Source organism: Numida meleagris, chromosome 2 (assembly GCF_002078875.1).
Source record: "Numida meleagris isolate 19003 breed g44 Domestic line chromosome 2, NumMel1.0, whole genome shotgun sequence".
Taxonomy (NCBI): Eukaryota; Metazoa; Chordata; class Aves; order Galliformes; family Numididae; genus Numida; species Numida meleagris.
Window position 1 is genome coordinate 70,565,826 of NC_034410.1, and position 23,218 is coordinate 70,589,043.

A 23,218-nucleotide genomic window follows, 5' to 3' on the forward strand; every position below is an offset into this window, starting at 1 on the left:
AGTAAATATGTATGAAACTAAGATTTTATTGTTAGTTTAATCAAAACATAAAATGAAGTTATTACTTCTCCAGTTAACAGATACAGCTTTAGTTAGAATGGAATAGCATAGTTGGAATGGATCTACAAACATCAAGTCCAACTGTCTGATCGCTTCAGGGCTAATGGAATTAAAATCGTACTAAGGGCATTGTCCAAATGCCTCTTGAACGCTGACAAGCATTGGGAATCAACCACCTCTCTAGGAAGTCTATTCCAGTGTTTAACCACTCTCGCAGTGAAGTTTTTTCCTAACATCTAGTTTGAATTAATAACAACATATTAATTACAGTGAATAATACAGCTCAGATTAATATATGTATGCTTTTAAAAAAAAAACAAAACAAAACAAAACTATTTCTAATATACTTTTGAGCCTGGAAGTCAAAAGCATTAGTATTTTTCAGACAGGAGATTATGTTAAATCATCACTTCCTTGTCTAAAGATCCTCATCAGCAAACACATGAAGATAGCAACAAAAGAGAGACATCTTTCTTCCTTGCTCTTGAGAGATGCTTAAAAAAATTTTTTGTTTATATTTTGTAACTACAGTTTGCTTTCTTTTCATAGGTTCCCAGGTGAAGTGTAAAAGTTGCGGAGCAGCTTTCCCAAGGCAGAATTAAGAGAGCCAGGCCCCTAGTGCATAAATTGTTCTTAATTACCCTGACCAGCCTCACGTGGGACAGACCCACACCCTCTCCTCATTGGTCAGGAGCTCTATTTAAGCGCAGTTCAGGACACCTGCTTCTTTTTCATGGCAAAACTATAAGTGATCTGTTTTTAGTCACGTTCTATGCCTCAGCTGTGTTCCTCCTCTCTAAGTTTTGCAGGAACGAGCGCTGCTGCAAGGGCTCTCCAGAAAGAGGGCCTTCATGGAGTTGTCCTGCTGACGCAGCTTCTTGCCTCAGGGCAGCTGTTTGGTATGCAGCGACTACATAATGCGCTCAAGTCTTTTTACTGTGTGCAGTCTTCTCTTAGCTCAACTGAAAGGCATTAGGTGATGATCGCTTAACTAATCGTTGACTAACGAACAAAACAAGACAAAACCTGTTGGGCTCGCTACAAGTTAAGGTAAGGTGCGGAGACTGCGCCTGTGAAGTTGGTACAAATCGTGTGGTCTTTGAGTAGAAACAGTAAAATCGCTTATTTTGGATAGATCGGATTCATTGTCTGTTTAAACTATGATTTATGTTTCTAGCTAAAGTGTTTATTGGAAAGACGGACTAAATCTCATTTAGTTTTAGATATCTTTAAGAAAGATCTGTCTGCTGGCCCTTGTGTTAAAATGCACCTGAAAATGCTTCAGAGTAGTGGTAGCAAGTTTTCCTTTTTTATCAATGTTTCTGTAGGAGTCTGCAGAACAAGGATCTGTCTTGAAGTTAGTATTTATGGTAGCAAAAGTAATTATTGGTTTTTGTTATTCCTTTGGGATATGTACTGAGGCCTAAACTTATTAGGTATGACTGAGTGTAATCCGTGGCATATCAACATTTGTAAAACAGGCTGTATGGGTTTGTGTTGGAAATATCCAAATAATTGATCACGACAGTATCTCTGATAAAAGCAGATTTTATTCGCAATTGCAATGGCGGACGTCCTGCAAGCAGGCGCGCCGCAGAAAGCAGTGTTACATCTTTTATGCCCTATTACCCGACGCTTATCTTTTCCTCCCCTGGTTCCTCATTGGCTGAGTACTTCAGGTTCACAATCTTCCCGACGCTCAACTAAACATAAAGATACTGGTTGAACGTAAATTGTTGCTAGCTAAGCATGTATATTGCTAATTAATTAACTTCTAACTCTTGCTTACTCAGCACCCGGTCATTATTTCTGAACACCTGTTGATTCTTGGATAAAGATAAGTGTGGAAGGAGGATAGAGGGAAGCATCCTGAGGCCTGCCTGTTGTATCCCTCCCCCAGTCCTAGAGTGAGACAATTTGGCCTTGTGTGGAGGCCCTGGCTTCTTTGATATTTGATAAACCTGCTATTCTTTTGCGGAGAGCCTCTTAGCCAAACAGAATAACCTTACAATATGCTTTTAGTCTAAAATACAGAAGCTGTGGTCTTGGTACTTATTAATTACTTCATCTACTTACTAAGCATGCATCAATATCTAAAGGATAGTTGATGAAAACAATCAGAGACCCCCCTTTCAATGAAATAAAGAGAACCCCAGAAAGAATTATTAGTATCAATAAAGAGACCACGAAATAAAGTACGAATCTTGTTAGTTCTATATGCAGAAGCAACATTCAATTCCTACACTTGTGGCTTGGGAATTAGCAAAATACGATTTAATGAAATATTTTGTAGGTGTTCCTTTCTTGGTGTTGTTGCTGCTGAGGCATTGCTTTCAAAAGCAGTATTTCAAGAGATGTCCCAGAAAGTAACATGTCGGTTGGGAGACAGCAGGAATAATTTGCTAAAGATGCAAGAAATTATGTTGTATTGATTTCTGTTGCACAAAACAAGAGAGGAGGAATGTGGGAGAACTGTTGCAAATGTAAAAGTGACATAAAGACTGTTGTCAGTGAAGATGGTGGGTGGCACCAGTAATTCCAGTGGTCGAGATGCAGATTCATTAAGTTTGAGATTGAATTCCATTTTAACAGCTACTTAGCAGTCTGAATGGTTGTGTTAGCCGTCCTGAAGCTGCCCTAAACTGCAAGGCCTTCAGCATTATAATCTGTGGAAAGTAGAGCCACAGAACTGTTGCTTTCCAGCGTGTTTGAGACATGGCTTTGTTTCTTATCTTGAGGTGTTTACAGGTTGTTTTTGCGAACAAAAGGTAACTTTACAGTGTTTTCTAGCTGCCGTGTGAGGAGATAATGAGAAGCTAACAGAATTACATGAATTATTTGAACAGTTATACTGGTTCTGGAGGCATATTTACTTCAGCCATTGTTATACAGAGTTGACGTTGCTAAGTTTTACTAAGACATAGTGAGTAATTATCAGCGAGGCGAACTGCATTTAAGTAGGAAGTAGTGACAGAATGATTAGATTAAGCACATCCAGTGTTAGTATGAAATAAATATCCCTAATAAGCTTTTTCTAAAACCAATTCGTCTAAAGAAAAAATTAAAAATGCTAGTAATGAAACTTAAAAGCAGAGCAGTCATTAGTTTATGCAAACCGTTCTAAAATAAAAAGTAAACTTTCTGTTCCAAAGTTTAGTTAAATAAATCTGAAGCAACTTGAATTTGTCAAAACAGAAACTGGAAGTGGCTAGCCTCTCATATGCCTTCAAATTCTTTGACAACCTACTAACATGGAGGTAATGGTTCTGGAGAGAGCTATAAATAATTCGAGCAGTTCACTTTGCAGGAGGAACAACTTTACACACTTTTGTAAAGTCTGTCTCCTATCACACTTCAAAAACAGGTGGAAAAAAAATCTGAAAAGCAAGTAGTCACTAGAACCATGCTTAGGATATGAATGCTGGCTGTCAGATGTAGAAACTCATAGGAAGTGTTGCTCTATATTGATGCAGTCTGATTGATTAACTGTGTAACTGCTTGGTTTCAAGATTACAGGAAATGTCTTTTATATGTTTTTTAATGTTTTAAATCCTATTCAATTAGGATGCACAACTGGACTTGTTATCTGCTTGTATGCTGATTCAAAGTTAACATTCAATTTGATATAGAGCTTTGATGTCACCATGCAAAGCAGAGTGCCAAAGATTGCCTGATGCATTCTTGCCACCACTGAGGGCCTCCTCTTGAAAATCTTCAGGTCATGAAAGTATTCTTTACTATGCACACATGTTTATATGGCACTTCAGAATCTCAGCTCTTTTAATTTCCGGACTTTAAAGTTTAGGACCAACGATCAAGTGCCCAGATCAGTGAAACTGAAAAGGCTTGGTTAATAACCTTCTTTAATTGTCCCTTAGCATTTCTTTGTAATGGTATTTCACACATTAAATTTTTCGTTTGCAAATTTTGTGCTATTGAGGGGGCTATATTTTATTTGAAAGTAAGGTACTCTTCAGACAAGGAAAAATTGCTGTGAATATGTTGCCCAAAAGATGGTGTTGAGGACCTGAAGGATATGTATATTGTACCTGTAGGGACTTGTCTCAAAACACACAATGCAGACTCTGTGGTGGGGAAGGGGCTGCGGTTTACAGGCCTTATTGAAGGCTGGGGCTAATTTACATATTCCTGAGTCTCCAACAGAACAAGGTGAAACAAAGGTCAGGCAGCCGGTGGGGGTGCTCTGCTTGATCGATCATTTGAGACCTCCAAGAATGTCTGCTACCTTTTCTGGGAAGGTTCTTGGATCCAAGTAGGGCATGTGTGAATAATGGCACCACCCCTTAAGAACTCAGAGCTGCTGTTGCTATAAAAGCTCCTGTCTGGAGAGGCTCCAGACTGACCGCCTTCTCTCAGATCAAAAAACTGAAGACTCCATTGCTGGATTCCCGGGTGGTGACTATATATCTCTCTCTATCTTTTTATCATTTTCACTGTTCTTTGTTCTCATCTATCTCTTTCTCTACTTTAACTTAGGATTGTTAAAGTGGAGAACTGTAGTACCAATTAAATACACCAAGCCTTGTTGTTCCATGTCTTTTGCTGTTTCCAAATTTGCTTGTTTTTTCTGTTTCGTTATCAGATTTGCCCAACTTATGGTTTTGCATAACTCTCATTGTAGATTACTGAGAGGAGTATATCAAAAAATTGATTGTTTAGTCTTGTTACTTTTCCTGGATTGTTAAAGTTGCTGAGACACAGTGACCCTACTGCTTCATAAACCCATTGACTGGGGAAATCTCTCAGAGCAAATGAAAAAGCTCACCTCCCTCGAAACCCATTGAGTGGGATGAGAGAGACAGGTTCATTACTCAGAGTGTAATTAGCCAATATCACACAGAGAGACAAGATCAGATTTACTACAAAATTGTGCAAATTTCAGTGCTAGGTGTTCTTTCACAGTGTGCACAGGGTTTTTCCACAAAGCTGTTTCTACACATTCTTATCACTTGATTGCTACCCCAATACAGACTCTAACTGTACAACTGATTACCTAATTTGATTATTATTACACAGTATATTACACAATACTTATAAAATTTCACATGCTTATTGAGAGGGTCTCCAGGTGGGCCTGGGTCTTCAAGTCAGTGGGTGTGATTTTTAGTATATAGTTCAGTTAAGGATGGGGATAATCTTTCTTATAGCTGCTCTAGTCATGCTGATGAATGTTTAGTCCATGTATTTGTAGGCTGTTCCTGTCTTGAATGGCAAGCTTAGTAACAAAACTATGATTGAGTTCCTTTACTTAAACACTTGTCTCAAGGATGGTCCTACACAAAAGTACGTATTTGCTGTATATAATAGTACCCATTTAAACTTTTTCAAAGGTTATTTCCTACTTGACTTATGATGAGTACATCCAATACTATATGAAAATATAATTGTGTGCATCAACTTATTACAGCCTTGCTGCAATTGAGGGCCACAGTTATCTACTTCTGAATATATGGCTGCTTCTGTAATCATAGACCAGGAGTTCTCATGACTTTTTTATGACTCTCTGCTCTTCTGAGAGCACCAACAGGTATCTTGAGTCCTGTTTAGGCTACACTTTTGTGTCATACACATGTAAACCTTCCAGCTCCAAATGGTGTCTGTGGGTGACAGGTCTTAATCTACTTCAGTATCAATAGTTATAGTGGAAATGCTAAGTCACAGCTTGAACCAGTGATTGAACACCTGGTAGGAAGGCAGGGCCAACCCAGGGGAGCTCAGGTGCATGGAGTGCACCTGAGTGATGGGAAGGGGTGGAGCCTGGACCCACCCCTTCCCAGACCTTATTTAAGGGTTGGCAGTGGAGGCAAGGATGTCTTGCTGGAGATCTCTGCCTACCTGAGGCCTTCCAAGGGTAAGCAGAATTTTTCCTTTGTTTCTGTGTCCACAGCTGCTGCATTTGAGCAAGTCCACAAGCTGCAACCTAGGACTTTGCTGCTACTCATTGATGTGTTTTCCATCATGTTACAGCATTACACTGGTGAATGAGACAGCCTTACTCCCTATTGTTAGTACTCTTTCAGTCTTGGGGCTCAAGTTTCTGTTGTGTACTGATTTGTACTACGTTATGATTCTCAGCTTTGTCTGGAGATCCTTTCTTCCTCCATTTCATTAAAGGAATTAAGGGAATGGTGAAGACCAGATAGTCATTCTTATCTAGCATATATTTTAAGTACTAGAAACAGTGAAGGAGAAATCTAGGATGAAAGTAAAACTATATTAAATAGATTAGGAATAATACAGAGAATCTGTTGCTAATCACTTGTGTCAAAAGCAATAGCAAACAGCTGGCTATACATGCTAGAAAACCTTCTGGCTTCATAGCTAGTTATCAGAAATAACTAGTTAGAGGCAGGGTGAGGGGAGGAATCTTGCCCTAAGCATTTACAGAACAACATTGTCTGAAGAAGATTTTTTTCCTGAACCCTAATAATTTATTCATCTACCTTAATATTTTCTCCTGTTGAACTATTTTCAATAAACTTATTGCTTACAGGCAAAAATATTTTACTATGTAACCTATAGTTGCCTCATGAAGTGTCAAGGCTTTTCTTTTGAAGTTTTATCCCTGAAAACATTCCCCAAAAGGGAAGTTTCCCAATAGCCTGATTGCATTGACAAACCTCTCAATTACTGTTTCTAACATGGTAGCCCCAGGTTGTGCCTAAAGCATGTGAAAGGCAGTAGATCAACATGCTGCTACTTACCTAAAACTGCTTGTCTACTTTTAAATACAGCAGTGTATGCAAGGCATAGAATACCATGGGAGAAGCAGAAATGAACTACCTGCATGTTACAGTCTCTTTACTAAAATAATGAATGTATTGCTCTTTTCATAGCTGTTTAAGACCCCTAAATTCTTGAACAAATTACATAGTTTACTCTGTAAGCAATTCTTTTTTCCATGGAAACTGTAACAAACACAAAGAGTACAATAACCCTATTTGATAGAGCAAATCATGAGCTGCAAAACACTACTACAAAGCATTCTGTCAGTTTGTCCCTCTGCTGCCATTTGTTGCATGGCAATAAATTGTAATAGAATATGGGTGGGAAGGCTCAACCTCTACTGCCATTCCAGCACCATCTGTCTCTGACATCATGGGCAAACATAATACAATAGGAGGTATTACTTTCGGAGCAGTCCTTACAATACTTCTGAGTATTACTAAGAGTATAACACCATAAACTGACTCCCCCCTGGGCAACTGTTACTGTGATTGTGTGTTTGGCTTGGAAATAGAATACCATGGCAAAAAGCATAGAAAGGAATTTTTTTCACAATGGTATTCCAGTGCGTATCATCAGGGACAGATGCACAAAGAGTGGGAAGTGTTATAGAAATATTATACCTAATTATTAGTCAGTAGTTCTCAGATATTCTCTTTCCACTTATGCTGAGAACTATCTAGGGTAAAAAATTTAAATGTAAACTGTCTTGTAAAGCAAGGAAACACCTTGTATAGAATTAAAAAGATCTAATTTGCATGTGGTGGCTCTTCTACAGGTATCAGAATATGGGTAACCTACTTCACTGTGTGCATTTTACTTCAGATTTAGTGCTAGTAGATAAGCAGGAAACCTTCTCGGAAGATGAGCATGCTGACTGCTTCAAATGTTTATTTTTGTTGCCAACAGCTTTCTCCTCCATTCTCCTCCAGTTTCTAGAAAGGGGAACTAGACATGTATTGCTCCGCACAATACAGTGCTTTGAATGACCCAACAGGCTTAGCATGTGTAGCGGCTGCTTTCCTCTGCCAAAGCACAGGCAAGAGTATCCTGCCCTGGATTGGAACTGGCAGTATCATGCTGCAGGCTGACAACAAATACACTGTTGTAACCTGCTGGCTAAAGAACAGGGTGCTGTTATAAATGTCTTGGAAGAATCATATGTTTTTCATATGTGAAATGTTTAAAATCCTGTTATGTCTTTGTAATGAGAATTATTGCAAATACAACAATATGACAGTTCTACTTAGATTACTGCAAGTATTATTGGACAAATATTTTTTAATTTAAAATGGATTGATCACAGGTATATGGAATGTAACCATAGATGCATCCTTGAAAACATAAGAATTAGCTTGACGTTTTATCAATTACTTACTTCCCAGAGAAGTCTAAGCTCAAATGCCTTAACTATCCAGACTTTTCAAAGAGTGTGTTAATGGTGATAAAAGACTGACTGAAGTAATAGATTCATTGGAGCCTGTGCTAATTAGTGAGGTCCTAGTTAGAACCACAGAACCTAATGACTTGATGAAGCTGTCTTGTGGAGAATCAATTGATCTCTCACTCTTCTTGAAACCCTATAAATAATTCTCATTAAGTGCTAGTAATGCATCTGGATCCCTGGACTTGAGTCAGGCCACCTACTGTGAGAAGGATTTTGCTAGACACTAAAGTAACATGAAACAAGGGGAGAAAATGATACCTGGTTTGCACCCAGATGCGTCTTGTGTGGGTGCAGTCCTCTTAAGGATAACAAATCTGTCTCCAACACTAGTTAGTGTCCTGGTTATAGCTGAAATAGCATTAATAGCACACCTCTGTTTTTGCTGAGTGATGGGAGCACACCCAGGAGTGGGCTGGGCTGCTCCTCGGGGCAGAGCCACTGCTGTGATTGCACTGGGAGGGGCCAGGACAGTGCCTGAATGAGGCCGGGTGTCACTGACCTGTACTCAGCACTGGTGAGGCCGCACCTCGAGTACTGTGTCCAGTTTTGGGCCCCTCACTGCAAGAAAGACATTGAGGCCCTGGAGCGTGTTCAGAGGAGGGCGATGAGGCTGGTGAGGGGTCTGGAGCACAGGCCTTATGAGGAGCGGATGAGGGAGCCGAGATTGTTCAGTCTGGAGAAGAGGAGGCTCAGGGAAGACCTCATCGCTCTCTATAACTACCTGAAGGGAGGTTGTAGTGAGCTGGGGGTCAGCCTCGTGACAGGACAAGGGGGAATGGCCTCAAATTGCACCAGGGGAGACTTAGTCTGGACATTAGGAAATACTGCTTTTCTGAAAGAGTGGTCAGGTGCTGGAGTGGGCTGCCCAGGGAGGTGGTTGAGACACCGTCCCTGGAGGTATTCAAGAAATGTTTAGATATAGTGTTGAGACGTGGTTTAGTGGGGTTATTGGTGGTAGGTGGATGGTTGGACTGGATGTTCCTGTAGGTCTTTTCCAAGCTAGCTAATTCTATGATTCTGTGATTGAGTACCACGTGGCATTCAGAAGGTTATAAAGCTATGGGCAGCTGGCTGGGAGCTGGCTGCTGTTCAGGGATTGCAGAGTGTAGGGTGGTGGAGATGAACTGCGCTGCAGATGTATATGCATTGCTGCTTTTTTTAATCTCTTTTCTGTGTTAGTAAATAGTCTTTATCTCACTCCTCAAGTTCTGGTTTTTTTTCCAGTTCTCTCCCTCATCCCACTTGAGGGCAGTGAGTGAATGGATGTGTGGTGCTGTGCTGCCTCTGGGGGAAACTACAACAGTTTGGTAGTAATTATGGTTGGTTTGCTAATTTTAAACTGCTAATGATTGATCAGTGATCCTCTTTGGTGACTTGAATTGAGATTCAGTTCCTGGTTTTTGTTCTTTTATTACCTGTAGAAAAATTCTCTGCTTTCTGTTATGCATTTATTTTGTCTAGTTCCAGGAACAAAATATAATTATAGTTTTCTTGTAAAAGTATGGATTTGGAATGAGTCTAAGATGCACTAAATATGTTTGCACATACATGGGGAACCCAACCTCTAGATGACTTGTTCAGCTCTTTATGGTGTGTTTCAGTCTTCTGGCCATGTTTTTGTGGAAACTTAAATGTTACAAAATGAAGGAAAAAGATAATGTCAATACTTCTCTTCTTATTATATGGGCATATGGATGGAGAAGAACACAACAGACTAGTTAAAAACAATTGAAATTCTAAGGCATGAATTTATTTATGTTGAGGAAAGTTCTTTTCCATTTCTTTGATCTGGTGAGACATCTCATAATTCTCTGTGCCCTTGAGAGTATCCTGATCAATAAACTGAAATGTTCCTGTCTGGAAAAAAATATTGAAAGAAATATACAAAATAGAAAAACCTTGAAGTTCCTACTCCATAACTCTCTTGATTAGTAGGTCACTTGGAGCTGTAGAAAGCCCTGCTGGATTGTAAGCCTGACATCAAATACCTGAGGTGAGCAGAAAAGAGAATTCTTTGCCTTTCAGACATATGTCTGCATGAAACATTGTGTGTGTAGGGGTGCTGATGTCTCTGTTGTGACTTGGCTATGACAGTTTAATATTGTTTTTTTTTTAGATTTCTCTTGTTTTAACTGAAAAAGTAATTTGGGTTCTTTAGGACTGATTAAAATACTACTTTAGCCACTCCGAATATTATCAAAATTGAGTATGATGTTGTATTTACAGCTGTTTTAATTTGTCCTCTTACAATACAGATTCTTAGCTTGAGATGTTTCAGGTAGGTTTGCAAGTGAAATATATATGTACTGTACAGACTCAAGTATTTTCTCTGTAGCTTAATATATACAGTGCAGTCCTGGAACATGGGGCATATGTTCAGTGGTCTGAACATTACCTAAATTTCAGTTCACATCAGTGCTTGGCTTCTGAGATGCTCTGTTAGCCCACAGTTTTTTCCCTTCTCTTGCCCTTTTTCCTGTGCATTTTCCTTTTTTAGTACACAACTATTGGTCAAACAGAGGTAGACTTAACTGGGAATATGGTGGATATAGAGGTGATGATATTCTGGTATTGCCTGATGTGACAAACAGCTCATATTTTATATGGCATGCTCCTGTTAAGCTACTGCAAAGATTCCTCTTTAGCAAGATGAGACTGGGGCTGATTGTATAGCTAACTCAACACTGGCAAAATGCAACAGCTTCTTTAAGAGCTGGAGACGAACAGAACTTTTAGCAATCAGGTTCTGGTACATTCACATGTTGTGGTAAGAGCTGTTGGATCAATCTTTGGAATGGACAGAACTGATTTTTTTTGGTTTCAGTTTTTTGTATTTGTATCACAGTACATGAGCATACAATAAAATGTGATACTGTCACCACACAATATAAAATGAAAGGATGCTGGCAACTCCTACAGGAGTGTCTGTTATGGAGCTTCAGTTGTTACTGCATGAAGAAATACTCCAGCTAGCTGCAACTAAGCCAATATCTTTGCATAATTCTTCTTAAGGCACAGAAACTGAGGTAAAGGAAACTATAGCTACATAACACTGCTCTGTGGTTGGGATATTTGGCTCAGATTTAGCCACATGAGGAAAAAAAAATACTGTCTAGATGAAGCTGTATTCTTCTAGAAATTTTATTTTAAAACATCTTCCTGAATTGTACAGTATAGGCAGCTTATAACCTGCTCTCTGAAGTAGTTTATAAGTTTTTGGCATAAAGCTTTATTCACATTTTTCCTACAAGTCATGAGATCACTCATTCATAAAATAACGTAACCAGCCTTGTTTTAAAATACGTTGCGCATCAAAATTCCTTATTTGTTCACTGCTTTTGATCACATTTAGTATCTATTGTTTAAGTATGCTCTTAAAACAAAATGCTCACAACTGCTGTTTTAAATGACAAAACAACATGTATTTCAGAGACAAATACATGCAGTATTCAGATATTGAGATTTTTTTCAAAGAAAGTCTAAATTAGGTCTAAGAATAGTATTAGGAAAGTAAGCGCCAATACACACTAAGAAATAAAAAGCAGTTTAAGACAGTTACTCAAAGAACTAGGACTGGATGTGTAATCTGTCTCTAAATTTGTTGTATTTTGATGCCAATCAAAGGGAAAACAGGATGGGTCAGAAAATCTACTATGTTGCATGCAAAATATTTAGACAAAACCCAGAGTTAAAGTAATAATTTTCATAAAGTATGAGGTATGGTTATAAATATTTTCCAAACCATCAGAAAGAGAGCTGCAAGTTTGTAAGGCTGTGCCCTTTTTATGTCTTCATTGAAGAGGATAAGACCATTGTGGGGAGGGAAGGGAAGAGACTACATTGCTTGGAGGATAGCTTGGAGAATACTAAAGAACTTTTTATTTTAATCTGTCATGGAACCTGATAAAGAGTTTGTGGTGGGGATTATGGAACAAATAGAGAAAATAAACCAGAAGTTAGTGTGGTAAAGGATATTACATCCATCAAAGAGTTATAAAGCTTTCCAAAATTCACAGTTGTCTTAGCTGTAGCTGGGATTGGAATTGTTTTCTTTAGGGTGTCTGGTATGAGGCTGTATTTTGGTTCTAGGAGAAAAACAATGTTGATAACACACTGATGTTTATAGTTGCTGTTGTATAGAGCCAAGGCCATTCACACCAAAGGGCCTGAGGAGCTGGAAGGGAACTGAATTAGGACAACTGACTTAAAACTGTCCAAAGGGCAATTCCATGCCATATGACATCAAGTGGAAGGAGTTTGAAGGGGATGGGAGTTTATCTCTTTTCTGCTGCTTGGCGGTTAGCTGGGCATCACTTGTTACATACGTTCATATATAAGCAGTCATATCTATTATCCTTTCCTTTTGTCTATCTTAGTAAATAGTTTTATCTCAACCCATTGGTCCTACTTTTTTTTCCTCCAATTCTCTCCCCCTTCCCAGTGGGATGGGGGGAGTGAGCAAACAACTGTGTGGTGCTGAGCCATGTGCCACGTTGAACTGCAATGATAGTTCAAATATTTCCAGTGTACAGTGGTTTGAGAGGCCAGGAAGTGACTTGTGTAACGCTCTTTTTAAAAAAGTTTTCAGTAGAAATTTGACTACAAGTATTGATCATGGTATCTAATGGAAGATATTCTAAAAAGTAAAATTAGTAAACATAGATGACTAAAGGAGAGTTTATGAGGAGAAACTTCTTGCCTCTGGGGTTAAAAAGATTCAGATTTATTATCTGAACCTTAATGATTCCATGGTCGCTGTTCTTTATTAGAACAGATCTAGAACAGCGACCATAGAATCATTAAGGTTGGAAAAGACCTCTAAGATGTAGTCTAGCTGTCAACCCACCACCACCATGCCCATTGAACTCACAGACATTTCCTTTGTAGTCTGAACCACAAGTTACTGTAACTACAAAGTATTCCCTGCTGGATTGGAAGAGGGGACAAAAAACTGAATGATATAAATATTTCATGTCATTTGCTACAGTTAGGTTCTCCATGATAAGTTCTGATGATGGGAAAGGGTTTTGTGTTGAGCTGGACTTCTCAGTTTGGTCAGAACATGTGTCTGCTGCTGGTTAGCATTCTGGCTCCTTGACCATATATGGTAGCCTGCTTACAAGATAAATGTATTCTAAAATGAGTAACCAGAGGTAGATGCGCAGATGGTGTACAGAACATAGGCAATGGTAACAAAGGAATTAGACTTCAATCTGATTTGAACATGGTAAAGACGTCTGACTTCCAACATAGCAGGAAGCATGAAATCACTTATCTGTGGGCCTTGAGGAATATATATATTTCTGCAATATGGGCTCTTAACATGCAATTCATTTATTTTTATATGGATGTAATACTAATGGTCTTTCAATGAAGTTGTACAAACAGTAATGGAAATAGATTATAGAGATTAGCTAATATTTTGAAACTACATTGGAAATGAGTTACAGGAGAGGGCACTTTGTATTAGAGTTTTAAGCGGTAATTACAACGACACTACGCTGACTTGATATAAATAGGTCTGTGAAGATGAGTATATGGTAAATGATTTGACTCAAAACATAAATTGCATCTCCTGGACAGCATTTGACTGCTGTGAGTCATTTGGGAAGTTGAATCTTACATAAGCATATGCCTGTGTCTTTTAAATCTAATCAACTTAATTCTAAGCAAATTTCCAAAAATATAATTTTTGTCACCTCATGAAAGTCTCTATCATGAGAGCAATATTTCTATGTATTCCAGCTCTTGTTAGAATTGTTTCTATCTGTGCTTCATACTAAATGTTTGTGGAATGTTTTTTTTTACTGCCAATATGAGAAATCGTCATTATACTGTACAACTGTCAAGTGTGGAAAAACTAAGGAAAATATGGAGCTCAAGTCATGGAGGTCCACCTATGGAGTTCAGTCTGGAACTGCAATCTAATCTTTGTGCCCAGAAAGTCCTAACATGAGCCTTGGTAGAATGCTTCAGACTTAAACCTTTTGTATGAGCTCAATTTCTTGTATTTTGTATTACAAATTGATATGATTGGGTACATCATTTGGAATGTCACTGAATGGCCACCATGACTTTGCTGTCCTTACAGTTCCTTTTCTTGAATGCTTACGGTGACATCAAGGTGGAATTGGTCATCTTGTAGTTATGGTCATTCAACTCTTTCATATGGCGTCAGAAACAGAGTGCAAGGCAGCCAGTGCACTGAAAGTGAAAGCTAATTCACTTGGGCTAGTTCAAAGCAGCAAGTCCAATTTCTTATTTATCTTAATGGTAGATGTCAAAGAAATGTTCATAAGAGGTGTCACATTTCATGACACCTCTTAAATGCTACGCTTTAATACTACTTACTACTGATAGTTTCCCAAAACCTTTTCAGACTCTTCTCTATGGAGTCTTCTGACATCCATAGTATTTGCATGACCTTGGTGTCAGTTGTTGTGGCACTCATTCTGGTAGCTTGTGCTCATTTTATCAAGCAGTCCAGATCACTTTGCATTAGTGATGATGAACTTATTCATGTTATTAGTGATTAATTTGTATTTCTTTTCAAGTCTCTGAAAAAATGGTAAGCAATAGTGGGGTTAGAACTCTCAGAAATTGTGCTAGAAATTCACTGTCTCTGATTATTAATCAGCTATTTAACCTACTTACTATGTATCACTTTTTCTGAGTCCTTTTAACTCAAATACTGTGCAATTTGAAGTCAGTTACTAAGCAGAGTGCTAAGTAAATAACTTGATACTTCCTACTAAGGAAATAGGTTGATATATTTTTATCAGAAGTGATGTTGCTTTTATCTCCTCTGGACTATCATTAACTATACTTTAATCCTTTAATTCTTTGGCACTACCATAAGATCTTTATTACAACCTTGAATCAAATATTTAATATTTTACACAGGATCAATAACAGACTGACAAACTGTTGCTGTACAGACCTCATGAGGTTCAGCAAATCCAAGTACAAGATCTTGCACCTGGGTTGAGGTGACCCTCACTGCCAGTACAAACTAAGGGATGAAAGGATTAAGCACAGCCCTCCCACAAAGGACTTTGGGGTACTTGTGGATGGTAAGCTGGATATGAGACATCAATAGTCCCTCACAGCCCAGAAAGCCTACCAGATACTGGGATGTGAGGGCCAGCAGGTCAAGGAAGGTGATCCTGCCCCTCTACTCTGTGCTGGTGAGGCCTCACCTGGAGCACTGCGTCCAGATGTGGAGTCCTCAGTACAGGAGAGACATAGACCTGTTGGAGCCCATCCAGAGGAGGGTCACAAAAATGAACCAAGGGATGAACACCTCCCCTACAAGGATATGCTGAGAGAGCTGGGATTGTTCATCCTGGAGAACAGAAGGCTGTGAGGTGACCTGACAGCAGCCTTTCAGTATCTGAAGGGGAGCAGAGTCTGTGGTGATAGGACAAGGGGAAATGGTTTCAAACTGAAAGAGGGGAGACTTAATTTATATATATATATATGAGTCACTGGAACAGTATGCCCAGAGGTGTGGTGGAGGCCCTGTCCATGGAGATATCGAAGGCCAGGCTGGAGGGGGCTCTGAGCAACCTGATCTAGCTGTGAATGTCCCTGTTCATTGCAGGGGTATTGGACTAGATCACAGACTCCTAGAATGGATTGTCTTGGAAGGGACCCTTATCCACCTAGTTCTAACCTCCTTGCTATAGGCAGGGACACCTCCTTCTGGACCAGGGTGCTCATCCAGCCTGGACTTGAATGCTTCCAGGGAGGGGACATCCACAACCTCACTGGGCAACCTGTACCAGTGTCTCACCACCCTCACAGAAAATAATTTCTTCCTGATATCTAGTCTAAATCTACCTTCTTCCAGTTCAAAACCACTTCTCCTTGTCCTGTTGCTACATGCCCTTATACATGATAGATCCTTAGATGGTCTTTAAAGATCCTTTCTGACTCTGAGGATTCTATGATTTTTCTCATTTACTCTTTAATATATAGATGGAACTTAAGCTTTCTTCCATTGGGTTTGAATCTTAGCTAGTGTACAAAGTGTTCTTGAACCTTTATGTTCGTGCCCCAGCCTCCTTCTGGAACCAGGTGTTTTGGATGCCTGCTATTGTGGAGCAGCTTCCCTACATCTGATTTGCTGTTGCATCTCTGGTACTGTGGTGCTGTAACATTACCTCTTTGTGACTTGTAAGACATATTCCATTTTCTATTTATTCAGTGGAATACCACAACTATCTTTTTTCACCTAGAAATGCACTTAATATATGCTTTTATTTTCATTTCTGTCTTACTGAGGAAATACAAGGCACTAAGCCCCTTTCGTATTTAACTTCAGCTTTGATAAGGGCTTCATTCTAGAGTCTTACTTCCCTTAATGACTTTTTTCTGCTTTATAACTTGATTCATATTCAGTGGACTCCCTCTTTACATGTGTTCTGAGACTTCAGAGTGCTTTTTCTCCATGAGTGTCATATTGATTTTCTTTTTAAATGAGCAAAATATTATTCAGTCATAATATAGTGATTGCTTGAGCATCTAGTCAAGGAATGTTAAATAACTTCTAATTGTTGTTCTATTAGTGTATTGCCAATTAATTTGAACCATTTTTTCCTCCAGATTCCTGAACACAGTTTGAATGTTTTCTATCTGTGAATGAAACTAGAGATATATTTGTAAAAACACAAATGTTCATTTTTTCCAGAAGTGAAAACATGTCTACAAAAGCATTATTTTCATTATCATCTTTTCTGTTAAGTAAAAGCAGTACTAATGATGGATGTTTCTGTAGTAAATTCTTCAGAATGAGACTAGGCTTTCTGGGGTTTTCATTTCATTGGGGGCGAGGGGGGCAAGGAATCCCTAAGTATACGTGATGTTGCAATAATAAAAGCAAGTCTTTTGGTTAGACTCCTACTTGGCTTCTAAAGCCTTAAAGAAAAACAGAGTTCTGCTTCACAACTGTAAATGGTCAAGCACATGAAGTTGCCCAGTAAGTCAGTGTGCCATATATTCCGGGATGCCAGCTCCCTCCTCCTTATTTTGGCTACAGTTAAACATTCTCTGAGAAGATCTGTGTGTTTAGATTTGGATTAAAATGGAATCTAGTGATTTTTGTTCAGTGTCGGCTCCTCTTTTTCCCCTCAGTATCAATTACTCAGTGAAAGATGTTAGCATGTAGCCACAGTAATGCTCTCATTGGAAGCTCCAGTAGAGTAAGCTGTACTGGGAAGTAGCTGTATCTTGAGCATCCTCTCTATAGGGGGCTGAGGCAAAGTAAAAGTTCCCAAATACCAGACTATACTTGTCACAGCTGGTATGCATAGGAATTGCAGCAGAAAACTGCATGGCACAGCATTTTCTTCAGAATAAAAAATGTGCCTCTATTCCAAGGGATTCTGCAAGGCAATATGTAACAGCATCATATGCAATCTAATGAATTAGTCATGTGAAGCTATTAATCATACTCCTTTCACCACTCGCTCCTCTATTAATCAATTCCTGCCAGAAATTTAACATTACAAATTCCTCAGACATCTCATACACCTACCACTGTTTAAATTAACCTTAGACTTCGTCAAGTCTCCTTTTCCTTCAAACTATCTCTTTTCTCAAGACATGAAAGACAGAATTTCTATAGAATGTTAGTTATTCTAATATTGTGGGGGGCACTTCCAGTATTACAAACCCAGAATACATTTCATATTCAGCAATGCATGACTACAAAAAATTAAGCTTTGTAAATCTGTTACTAACTTAAGAAAGTGGAAGAAAGTGAGGTTTCTCCATATCACAGGTGAGTATAGAACAGAAGCTGTATTGTATTCTTATTCTTGAAGTACTGAGGACAAATCTGGAGATGAAAATGAGCATAAGAATAATACCATGTTGTATCTAAAAAAAATTGGTAATTTCTGGAAAAAAAATGTGTTTGGGTGAGGCTGCTGTTGATATATACTGTTCAAAAAAAGTTTATTTTGGGGAAAATTTCACATATCAAGAAAATGGTTTTGAAACACCAATGCAGGAATAAGATTTTAGGATCTGATGCCCCTGGAAGGTTGAGATTTAATTGTGCAATTAGCTCTTTTTGTGAGGTTGGAGGCAGTAGTTGCTATCTGAGTGAGAGTGCACTTCTTCCTGTCATCTATGTCATTGATAGTTTGAAGAGTACTGGTCTCCAGACTGACCCCTAGGGGACTTCACTTACCACCAGCCTCCATTTTGATTGGGGGGGTCTGTAGTAGACCCCTGACAACCAGTCTAGTGTTGGTCTGGTCCCTGATTTTTTTTTTTTTTACCCCTAAGCTCTTGATCTGATCATGGCTGATTCTCAGAGGCAGCTCTACACAATCTTTCTATTTCTTAACTTAAAGAGCAACTCCTCTGCTCCTATTTCCCTGCTTATCTCTTCTGAATATTTTGTATGCATCATCACCTACTGTTGTGCCATTCATCACACCACACTTCTGTGGTGGCAATTAGGTGATCATTTTCTAATTGCATAATTGCACAATGGCTTCCATGTCTTGCTTATTTCCCATGCTGCATGCACTGCTGTAGAGGCACTTCAGCTGGGTTATTGGCAGTGTTTCTTAAGATGTAAAATACTATAAAATGTTATGGTTTTTGACTCATTTGGAAGTATCTATAACTGTTAATCATTGTTGTACTCATTTTTTAGCTAATGGGCACAAAGAGACAATTATAGGACAGTTTGTCTTATGTTACCATCTTATTTTAGACACCTGTTCTATGATGTTTCCAGGTCATAAGTAATTTCAGTAGGTCATATTAATTTCCATTGCATATAAAAGAAACTCAGGATAAGTACCTTAAACATAGCGATCTGCTTCATGGTCAGATGTGGGTTTTATTTTTGTACTTTGAGACCTCACTTGGTAAAGCATTCTGTGAATTCTGCAACTGATGGTATGGCTATTTGTCAGCAGAAGACTTAGATTTACACAGCTGCCCTAACCCATCACAGTTGTTCAAATTTTAAGTTGACTCCAAATGCAGACTTAAGCTTTGGTTTCATACATTCCAGTATGCCACTGCTGTTAAAAAAACAATCTGTCAATAAAAGCTTTCGAAGTCAAATGCTCTGAGTGGGGGGGGGGGGCGAAATAGGAGAGACAGCTATCACAAACTGATGGACCGTATAACAGCAGTAAGAACAGACTGTCATGCTCAGACCCTCAGCAGTGATAAAATACTGTGAACAGTGGAAAATAAAGGTTTTTAATGTCTGTGCATTCCACATTTGCCTGACTCAAACCTTTAAAAACATTGTTGCTCTTTACAGTAACATTCTAGGGTTTGTGTTACACTTCAAGGAAAACTAAATCTCAACTCCTAGTATTTTTTTTGCTGTTTTTTAACTATAGTCTTATGACCACTAATCAGTAGTGTGATGTCATGCTGATAAGACTTAACTGTGCCTTAAAAATAAATATGATCGTATCAACAGTCTAGTTCCACAGAGAATTATAACTTGCATAGCAGCATTCTATACAAAACCGTAACTGCACTTTGTAGTTACCTCGGAGGTAGGGAAAGATTTTGCATTTCTGGCATTACTGGGAAAATTCTTCTGTATGAGTAACCCCTTATTTTTATTACATTTGTTCTGTGGAATTCTTTAGCACAATGCACTAAAAAACAGTATATATGAATTACATATAGTTTTGATTAGTTTTGACTATTGTGTTTTATGCTTTCTTCTTCCTTCTTGTGCTTCTTATTTTCTTAGTCAAGAACACAATTCCAAAGTCACTTTATAATGAACGTTGACTTTTTATGTCTAGTTAAGAGATGAATTTAGGATATCAGAAATTCTTGCTTCTGTGTCAGCCCAATTCTAAAAACTCTTCCTGTTTTGTCCAAATGTATGGATTTTCAAAAATGGTCAAATAATAAATGATATCTTGCAGTCCTTAGACTCGTAAGTTTCATTAACCATCCTCAGATCTCCAAATTGCTCCTTCTGTTAAGTGATGGGATGCTTTATTGACAAAGCACCTGGGAACATTATAAAATCCATACCAGAAGGAACATGGAAGAGTTTTTCTTCTACTATATATTTATGGTAATAGCATTTCAATATTTTGATTGTGGCTTAGAAATGAAAACTTAAGAATAGGGCTGAGACCTTAAAGTCTCCTGATTCTTCTGCCAAGATTATTATATACTCATGTCAGCCTCCTAACCTTACAGCTAAAGTCCATGTCTACAAAATAGAGTAAGGAAAATATTATTAATTTTGAGTCATTTTCAGTTAAAGGATTTTTTGCAGAATGTCTTTTTGTTTATATTTGTAAAGATTTTTTCTTTGTACCTTCTTTGTGACAGAAAACATAGAAGTGATGGGATTGCTGCCTTAGCCTATTTGACTCAGAGTTGGCTATTTTCAAGTTTGTTCTTAAACCCTTTACTGTGGTATGTGGTGATTTGTTTTGTAGGATATCTAGTCCTCTTGATGTGGATTTTTCAGAATGTAAAATTGTGCTGCACTTCTTGCTGCAGTTTTCCTTTAATTTCTATCTTCAGCATAAGCTTCTTTTTTGTAACAAATATGGTTAATTTTATATATAAATTCTGCTCAAGTGTTATGGATGGCCTTCTATTTGCGGAAAAAAAGGAGAAATGGAGAAAAATAAGACAATGAAGGAAAATGAAGATCTGGATGGCAGAGGAGAAGATAGAAACGCAGAGGTAAGGGAAGAAAGGGAGAAGTAATAATTTGAAAAAGTTAATAGTAAAGTAGAAAAGAAGTAGATTGATTTAAGTTTCACTTAGTGAATTAAAAGAAAAAATCAAGAGTATATCTAAAGAGCTACCTGACCAAAGGATAAGAATGAGATGAAAGTTCATGCATTTGTTGATTAAAAAAAAAAAGTAAAATCTGTAGGAGAGGATATTCTGATCTCAAACTAAATGCCTTTTGCAGTGATTGTCAGATGTTACTGAAGAACATATCTGAATATCTCTTCCTGCTCAGAGTTGATGCCACTCATGCTCTCAATGCTGTTCTGCCACCTGAATGATTCCATTCAGACCTGTCTCAAGTGGAAGAAACTTTGTCTTACGTGGATGGAATTTGTGATTGGGTGCCTTGAGGGCTGCAATATACTTGAAAATTGAAAATAATGTCAGTGTACTTGGATATCAAATGCAGTTATAGCCTAGAGGATGCCTCAGTAATATTCTAGAATTATAGAGTGCACAAGACTTCATGGTAATGACTGTCTGCAATGTACTCAACTGACAAGCCATGAGACCTCTGGTAAGGCTGGCTGTTCCTCTGGTCCTGCTTTCTATGTAAGTTCATGCATGGATTAAGAAGTCCAATAGAGTTCTTTCTCATTCATTTGCCATTATCAGTTTGTGTTTTTACTCTTCTTTCTAAAAGGAAAAGTAAATGCTTCTCTCTCTAGACCTAGTGTTACTTTTCTTGACTGTAAAGCAAGCAAAAACAAAAAAAAAGGTGAAAGAGGCTTATCTCTAGAGTTTTAAAATAGAAGTTGGTACCCTACACAACTGGTAAACATTCATTTATATGGAGTGCACTCAGACTGACTGGATCTGTGACCTGTTTGCTTTTCTATAAAAGCATTCCTGTATGCTAGCTCATCATGGCACAGGTATTTAAGGAAAGACAACTGCCTTCGTAAAATCCTAAATATAGGAAGTAACAATAGTAACTTATAAATGTATTGAAATATCTTGATTCACTTTTAAAGAATGAGTTATTGAATGGTAGAAGAAAAAAATATACTGCAGTAATTCATCAACAAAAAAATGTCTAAAAATGTAGTGATGTAAATGATAACCTAGCTCTAAATTCACAGCTAAACTGAATTTATCTGAAGGAATAAATCAAATACAAGCTTTTAAAATATACAGCAGTATTGCATAGTTCAAAATGTTCTGAGGATTTAAACCTCAATCACTGATAACACTTTATCTCTGAAATTACTTTAAGCTAATGTCTTAAAAGGCTTAAAAAAAATAGAAGCATGCAAATCTTACACAGTTTGACTAAGACTTTCAGTTCTCATATTTTATGAACTAATTTATTTTAAAATAATAATTAAAAGTTTCATCAAAAGATTTGTTTCAGAGGCCCGAGGTTATAAACAGGTTATTACAATGTAAATGCATATCAAGGCCTGCAAATTAAAACTCCAAAGCCTATTTTAAAGTATTCTGATCTTGTTTAATCAGCAGCATGAAAGCAGTTGATTCCCTTGTGTATTCCAGTTAGCTAAACATTATTGCTTAGATAAACACTGTACCTGTTCTGATTAGGTTCATGTTTATTCATTGAGTCAAAGAAATTAGAGATGTGGAGACCTCTGAGGTCATCTTGTCCAGTATGTTATAGGTGCTGTATTGTTCCAGATACTTACTGCAAGCTAGAAATTTTATACTTCAGTTGGTTCAAGCAGTGGGGTTTCTCTCACTTCCTGTGAAAATTAAGCAATTTAATAGGTTTCAGTCTTGAAAATATTTTGTGATGCTCAGTTTCTTTGTGTTTCTGTTACATACTCATTGTCCAAGCAATGATCAATTCTCCACACAGGTTTTTTCAAGGAATGTTAGACCCTTTTGAAATTCTTCTCTTGTCTGACTAAAAAAAGTTTTGTTACATAAATCTCAGTACTTCTGATGTGCTATTACATCTTCATTTGTCATTTGTTCTTAATCTTTTCTATTTTTTTAATGTACTTTCTTCTGAAAAGTCACTCTACTGTCTTGCTTAAAACTTCAATGGTAGCCTAGGATTATATATTTATTGGAGCGGAGCATGTACATAGGGTTGTCTAGTTTATAGTGCCTATAACATACATGTGATTCTCCTTTTTTCTTGTGCTTGTGAATGATAATTTTTTCTGAAATAGCTCAAAAATTGTCCCTGTTTTCCTACTCTTTCATTATTAAGCAAAGAAAAAACCTCAAACTTCTTTAACA

General features: G+C 37.9%; 1 long non-coding RNA gene across 1 annotated transcript; it reads left to right on the top strand.

Annotated features, from left to right (window-relative positions):
- On the top strand, window positions 682-21,923 carry LOC110393960. Its single transcript, XR_002435291.1, has 3 exons — window positions 682-1,110; window positions 20,852-20,959; window positions 21,195-21,923. It is a non-coding gene; the product is annotated as an uncharacterized LOC110393960 (long non-coding RNA).